Raw genomic sequence first — 7500 nt, forward strand, 5'->3', positions numbered from 1 at the left:
CTTGTATACACATATATATATATATATATATATATATATATATATATATATATATATATATATATATATATATACACACACACACATACATATATATATATATATATATATATATATATACACACACATTTAATGATAGTGTAGTGTTAGGCTTAATTGTAACTTAGGTTAGGATTTATTTTACAGGTAATTTTGTAATTATTTTAACTAGGTAGCTATAAAATAGTTAATAACGATTTAATAGCTATTGTACCTAGTTAAAATAAATACAAAGTTGCCTGTAAAATAAATATAAATCCTAAAATAGCTACAATATAATTATTCGTTATATTGTAGCTATATTAGGGTTTATTTTACAGGTATTTAGTTTTAAATAGGAATACTTTAGTTAATAAAAGAGTTAATTTATTTCGTTAGATTAAAATTATATTTAATTTAGGGGGGTGTTAGGGTTAGACTTAGCTTTAGGGGTTAATACATTTATTATAGTAGCGGCGAGGTCCGGTCGGCAGATTAGGGGTTAATACTTGAAGTTAGGTTGCGGCGACGTTGGGGGGGCAGATTAGGGGTTCATAGGGATAATGTAGGTGGCGGGGGTGTCCGGAGCAGCAGATTAGGGGTTAATTGTGTAATGCAGGTGTCAGCGATAGCGGGGGCGGCAGATTAGGGGTTAATAAGTGTAAGGTTAGGGGTGTTTAGACTCGGGGTACATGTTAGGTGCAGACTTAGAAAGTGTTTCCCCATAGGAAACAATGGGGCTGAGTTGGGAGCTTAACACTGCTTTTTGGCAGGTGTTAGGTTTTTTTTCAGCCCAAACTGCCCCATTGTTTCCTATGGGGGAATCGTGCACGAGCACGTTTTGCCAGCTTACCGCTACCGTAAGCAACACTGGTATTGAGGGTTGAAGTGGCGGTAAATTTGGTTCAACGCTCCCTTTTTGGAGCCTAACGCAGCCATTCAGACAACTCTAAATACCAGCGTTGTTTGGAAGCAGCGGTAGGAAAAAAAGCTGTGTTAGCTATGCGGGTCTTTACCGACAAAACTCTAAATCTAGCCGAAAGCTTTTAATCTATGAAAACCATCTTAGTTCACTCACATATGGCTTGTTTTATGCTAATTGGGCATCCATCTATATAAAAAAATCAATCTATCCTGATCAAAATGATATTGATCATGTAATATGGCACCAAACCTGGTACCCTAATTTCAATGCATTTCAATGGGAGATTCTGAATACGTAACCAAGCTTTTAATCTATGAAACCCATCTTGGCTCACTAACATTTGGCTTGTTTTATTCTAATTGGGCATCCCTCTATCTAAAAAGAATCAATCTAGCCTGAGCTAAATGATATTGATCATATAATATGGCACCAAACCTGGCACCCTAGCATCCATGCATTTCAATTGGAAATTGTGAATAAGTAACCAAGCTTTTAATCTATTAAAACCATCTTAGCTCACTCACGTTTGGCTTTTTTTATGCTAATTGGGCATCCCTCAATCTAAAAAGAATCAATGTAGCCTGAGCCAAATGATATTGATCATGTAATATGGCATCATATTTGGCACCCTTTCATCCATGCATTTCAATGGAAACAATTCTGAATAAGGAAGCAAGCATTTCTTTTATTAAAACATTCTTAGCTCCCCCCAGATTTAGTTTGTTTTCCAGTAATTGGATATACCTCTATACGAAAAAGTATGGCACCCTAGCATCCATGCATTTCAATTGGAGATTCTGAAAAGGGAACCTTCTTGGCCTACTCACATTCGGCTTGTTTTATACTAAACATTCCTCTATATAAAAAAGTTACATCTAGCCTAAGTCAAATGATATTAATCATAAAAGATGCACCCATGCTAGGTACCCTAATGTATGCATTTAACCCTTTGAGTGCTAATGACGGCTCTGAGCCGTCACAGAGTTTCTCACTCTGGTGCTAATGACGGCTCAGAGCCGTCACTAGCACTCTCTCACCTTGAGGGAGATCTGGGGGCTTCTTGCTGCTCCTACCCCAGCGATCGTGCTTGTAGAGTGACAGGCATCGCCGGGGCTTCACGTGATGCGCGGTGACGTCACGCGCAATTACGTGATGAGGTCACCGCGCAACTTTATTTATACTTAACAATGTTGAGTATAGGAGGAGGGGGCATGCTGCTTAGAAGCCTGTATCTCAGGCATCTAAGCAGCTACAGACCCCCAAGACCCATTGTTGGAAAGGTAATCGCCTAACCTTCCCAACAGTGTAAGTCTTGGGGGTCTGTAAAAAAAAAATAATAATAAAATTTAAAAAAAGTTTTCAAAAATGTCAAAAATAATAATAAAAAAATAAAATATTAGCACCCAGGTGGGAAATGGCTTAGCAGCCAAAGGGTTAAAGGAAATTCTGAACAATGAATTGAGCATTCCTTCTATGAAAACCTTTTTGGCTCCTCCAGATTTGCTTCTGTTCTACTAATTGAGCATCCCACTATGGGAAAAAGTTGAATCTAGACTGAGCCAAATGATATTGATCATGAAATTTGACACCATATGTTGTACTGTAGTATCCATGCATTTCAATGGGAAGTTCTGAAGAAGAAACCAAGCATTTTCTCTACAAAAAACAACTTGGCTTATCCAAATTTGGTTTGTCTTCTATAGAAAAAGTTGAATCTTGTCTGAGCTAAATCATATTAATTATAAAATAAATGTCACCAAACCTGGCACCCTAACATCCATGCATTTCAAAGGTAAATGCTGAATATGGAACCGAACAATTAAAATGTGACACAAAACATGGAGCCACAGCATCCATGCATATTATTATGAAATTATAAATAAGGAACTGAGCTTTACATACATAAAAATCATAATTTATGCTTACCAGATAAATTCCTTTCCTTCCGGATAGGGAGAGTCCACGGCTTCATTCCTTACTGCTGGCAAATACCCACCAGGAGGAGGCAAAGACACCCCAGCCAAAGGCTTAAATATCCCAACCACTTCCTCATTACCCCAGTCATTCTGCCAAGGGAACAAGGAATGTAGGAGTAACATCAGGGTATAAATGGTGCCAGAAGAATAAGATAAATATTAAGGAGACGCCCATTAGACAAGAAAAAACGGGTGGGGACCGTGGCCTCTCCCTATCCGTAAAGAAAGGAATTTATCTGGTAAGCATAAATTATGTTTTCCTTCCTAAAATAGGGAGAGTCCATGGCTTAATTTCTTACTGTTGGAAAACTATACCCAAGCTCTAGAGGACACTGAATGATTAACGGGAGGGAACAAAAAAAGAAGAGGTGGACCCTATTCTGAGGGCACCACAGCCTGCGAAACTTTTCTCCCGAAAGCTGCTTCGGCCGAAGCAAAAACTTATAAAATTTACAAAAAGTATGTAAGGAGGACCAGGTTGGCGCCTTACAAATCTGATCCATAGAAGCTTTGTTCTTAAAGGCCCAGGAGGAATCCACTGCTCTTGTAGAATGAGCCATTATCCTCTCAGGAGGCTGATGTCCCCCTGTCTCGTAAGCTAAGCGGATGACACTCCTCAACCAGAAAGATAGGGAAGTAGTAGTAGCCTACTGCCCCTTACACTTCCCAGAATAGACAAAAAATAAAGAGAAAGATTGTTTAAACTCCTTGGTAGCCTGAAGATAAAACTTCATAGCCCGAACCACATCCAAATTGTGATGCAACCATTCCTTCGAAGAAGAAGGATTAGGACACAAGGAAGGCAAAACAATCTCTTGATTGATGATGTGGTCTGACACAACCTTAGGTAGAAAACCTAATTTAGTGCGTCAAACTGCCTTATCTGCATGAAAAACCAGATAAGGGGGCTCACACTGCAAAGCAGAAATCTCAGAAACTCTGCGCACAGAGGCTATAGCCAACAAAAAGATAACCTTCCAAGAAAACATTTTAATGTCAACAGAATGTATAGGCTCAAACGGAGTCTGTTGCAAAACACGAAGAACAAGATTCAGGCTCCAAGGTGGAGCCCCAAATCTAAACACAGATCTGATCCTAATCAGAGCCCTAACAAAGGACTGCACATCTGGAAGCTCGGCCAGTTTCTTGTGCAGTAAAACCATAAGGGCCGAAATCTGTCAGCTCAGGGAACTAGCAGACAGACCCTTCTCCAGTTCATCCTGGAGAAAAGATAGTATTCTTGCAACCTTAACCCTGTGCCAGGTAAAAAACACGCTCTCTACACACCAGTCTAAGTAGGTCCTCCACACTTTATGGTAGAGTATCAATAACACTCTCAGAGAAACCCCTCTTGGCTAAGACTAAGTGTTCAATCTCCATGCAGTCAGCCTCAGAGAATCTAGATTTAGATGAACAAATGGACCCTGTATCAGCAGTTCCTTGCACCAAGGTAACTACCATGCAGATATGAGGACATCCCCACCAGATCCACATAACAAGTCCTTTGTGGCCACAAAGGAGCAATCAGGATCACTGATGCCTGCTCCTGTTTGATGCGGGCCACTACACGAGGAAGAAGCGGTAAAGGAGGAAAGTGATATATGAGTTTAAACCTCCAGGGCACTGCTAGTGCATCTATAAGATCTGCTTGAGGATCCCTCGACCTAGACCCGTACCTGGGCAACTTGGCATTGAGATGGGAGGCCATGAGATCTCTCTCTGGCGTCCCCCACTCTCTGCATATCTACAAACACTTCTGGATGGAGAGACCATTCCCCTGGGTTAAAGGATTGCCTGATGAGAAAATCCACTTCACAGTTGTCCACACCCGGAATCTGGATTCCTGACAGAGAACAGCAGTGGGCCTCTGCCCACTCCAGTAAACAAGATACTTCCTTCATCGCCAGGGAACTTCTCGTTCCCCCATGATGGTTGATGTAGGCAACCAAGGTTATGTTGTCTGATTGGTATCTGATAAACTGGGACAAACCCAGAAGGGGCCATGCCTTCAAGGCGTTGAAGATTGTCCGTAGTTCCAATATATTTATTGAAAGGGAGGACTCTTCCTGAGTCTACAGCCCCTGTGCCTTCTTGGCACCCCAAACAGCTCCCAATCCGGATAGGCTTGCGTCCGTAATCACAATCTCCCAGGATGGTCTTAACAAGCACGTCCCTCAAGACAAATGATCTGGACAGAGCCACCAAAAGAGCAATTCTCTCGACCGGCTGTCTAATACAATCTGTTCGGACAGATCTGAATGATCGCCGTTCCACTGTCTCAACATGCATAGCTGTAGAGGTCTGAGACGGATTCTGGCGAGAGGAATGATGTCCATGCAGGACACCATAAGACCAATCACCTCCATACACTGAGCCACAGAGGGACCCAAGGAGCTACGGAGGGCAAGACAAGCCGAAGTTAGCTTGCAACGTCTCTGGTCTGTTAGAAATATCCTCATGGACATGGAGTCTTTGATAGTACCCAGGAATTCCACCCTGGTATTTGGGATAAGAGAACTCTTTTCCAAGTTTATCTTCCATCCATGTGATCGAAGAAGAATGAGAAGAGACTCTGAGTGTTCTTCCGAAAGACAAAAGGATGGTGCCTGCACCAGAATATTATCCAAGTACGGTTCTACTGCGATTCCTTGGGTTCTGGCAATGGTTAGAAGTGCCCCCAGAACATTTGTAAAGATTCTTGGAGCAGTAGCTAGCCCAAACGGAAGAGCAATGAACTGGAAGTGCTGATCCAGGAAAGTAAACTTCAGAAACTGAAAATGTTCCCTGTGTATTGGAACATGAAGGTATGCATCCTTCAGATCTATGGTGGTCATAAACTGTCCTTCCTGAACTAGAGAAAGAATGGACCATACCGTCTCCATCTTGAAAGAAGGAACACTGAGAAACGTGTTCAAGCACTATAGGTACAGAATTTGGCGGAAAGTTCCCTCCTCCTTTGGGACCACAAAAAAGGTTTGAATAAAACCCCAAACCTCTTTCTTTGATAGGCATAGGACAATAACTCCTAAGGAGTATAGATCCCGAACGCACCCTAGAAAAGCATCCCTCTTTTCTGCTCTGGTAGACAGGTTCGAGAGTAGGAATCTGCCCTTGGGCGGATGAGATTTGAAACCTATCTTGTATCCCAGAGACACGACCTCCAAGACCCAAGGATCCTGCATGACCCGGAACCAAGCATCTGAAAAAAGAGACAGTCTGCCCCGTTGCGATCCAATTCTGGATCGGGGGCCGCCATTCATGCCTATTTGTTTTCAGCTGGCTTCTTATTCTGCTTTGATTTATTCCAGGACTGAGCCAGCTTCCAAGTACTCATGGGTTGCTCGGCTTGGAGGAGGATTGTTGTCGTTGGGATTTGTCAGAATGAAAGGAACAAAATAAGAATATTGTTGTCCCTTAGACTTGTTCTTCTTCTTATCTTGCGGTAGGAAGGCACCCTTGCCTCCGGAAAAAGTAGAAATAATGGAGTCCAGGCCTGGACCAAACAAATATTACCCTTGAAGGGAAGAGAAAGGAGTTTGGACTTAGAAGTCATAGCTGCAGACCAAGACTTCAACCAGAGAACCTGGCAGGCTAGGACCGCAACGCCAGAGGCCTTTGCATTTAGGCGAATAATTTGCATGTTTGCATTACTGATAAAGGAATTAGCAATTCTCAGAGTTATAATTCTGTCTTGAATATCCTCGAGGGGAGACTCCACCTCAATGAGTTCGGACAAGGAGTTGCACCAGTAGGAGTTGCAACCACGGCAATTGCAGCCGCCAGTTGAGACAAAAAAACCTGTATGTTGAAACATCTTTCTCAGAAAGGTTTCCATTTTCTATCCATCGGCTCTCTGAATAAAGAACTATCCTCAAAAGGTATAGTAGTACGTTTAGAAAACATAGAGATAGAACTATCCACCTTAGGAATGGAGCCCCACAAATCCAGTTGAGAGTCCGTGACCGGGAACAACTTTTTAAAAGTAGACGAGGGGGAAAAGGAAGAACCAATTATTTCTCATTCGCGCCATTTTAACTGGCACAGGAAAAGTGAAAGGAACTTTCCTGTTTTCGTAAACTCAGTCTAATTTATGTAACATAGGTTCTACAGGCAGCGCAGCCTCTGGAACCTCTAACGTAGACAGAACCTTCTTTAATAAAAAAATGCAAGTGCTCAATTTTAAATCTAAAGGACGGTTCCTCCGCAGCAGGAGGCTTAGACGCTAAGGACTCAGACCCAGAAAGTTCACCCTCTGAAGCTACAGAGGTTTAACTCATCATCGGATAACTGGGACATAATAGCTAAATCCGATAAATATTTTGATGACTCTGGAATAGGAGAGCTATGTTTAACCTTTCTCTTGCGCTTGTTAGAGCGAGGTAATGCACTTAGGGCAGCAGAGACCGCCATTTGTAACTGCGCGTCAAAGTCAACAGGAATAAAGGCCCCCTCTGGATGGAGGATTAGATGTGCTACAGGGAACTGTATGTGTAGTGGATAATGTAGCAAGGGTAAAAATCTCACAGGACACCGAGTCCTGAGAGGAAGACGGCTCAGAGGGACTAAGAGCCTTAGCAGGCT

Source organism: Bombina bombina, chromosome 12 (genome assembly GCF_027579735.1).
Source record: "Bombina bombina isolate aBomBom1 chromosome 12, aBomBom1.pri, whole genome shotgun sequence".
Lineage (NCBI taxonomy): Eukaryota > Metazoa > Chordata > Amphibia > Anura > Bombinatoridae > Bombina > Bombina bombina.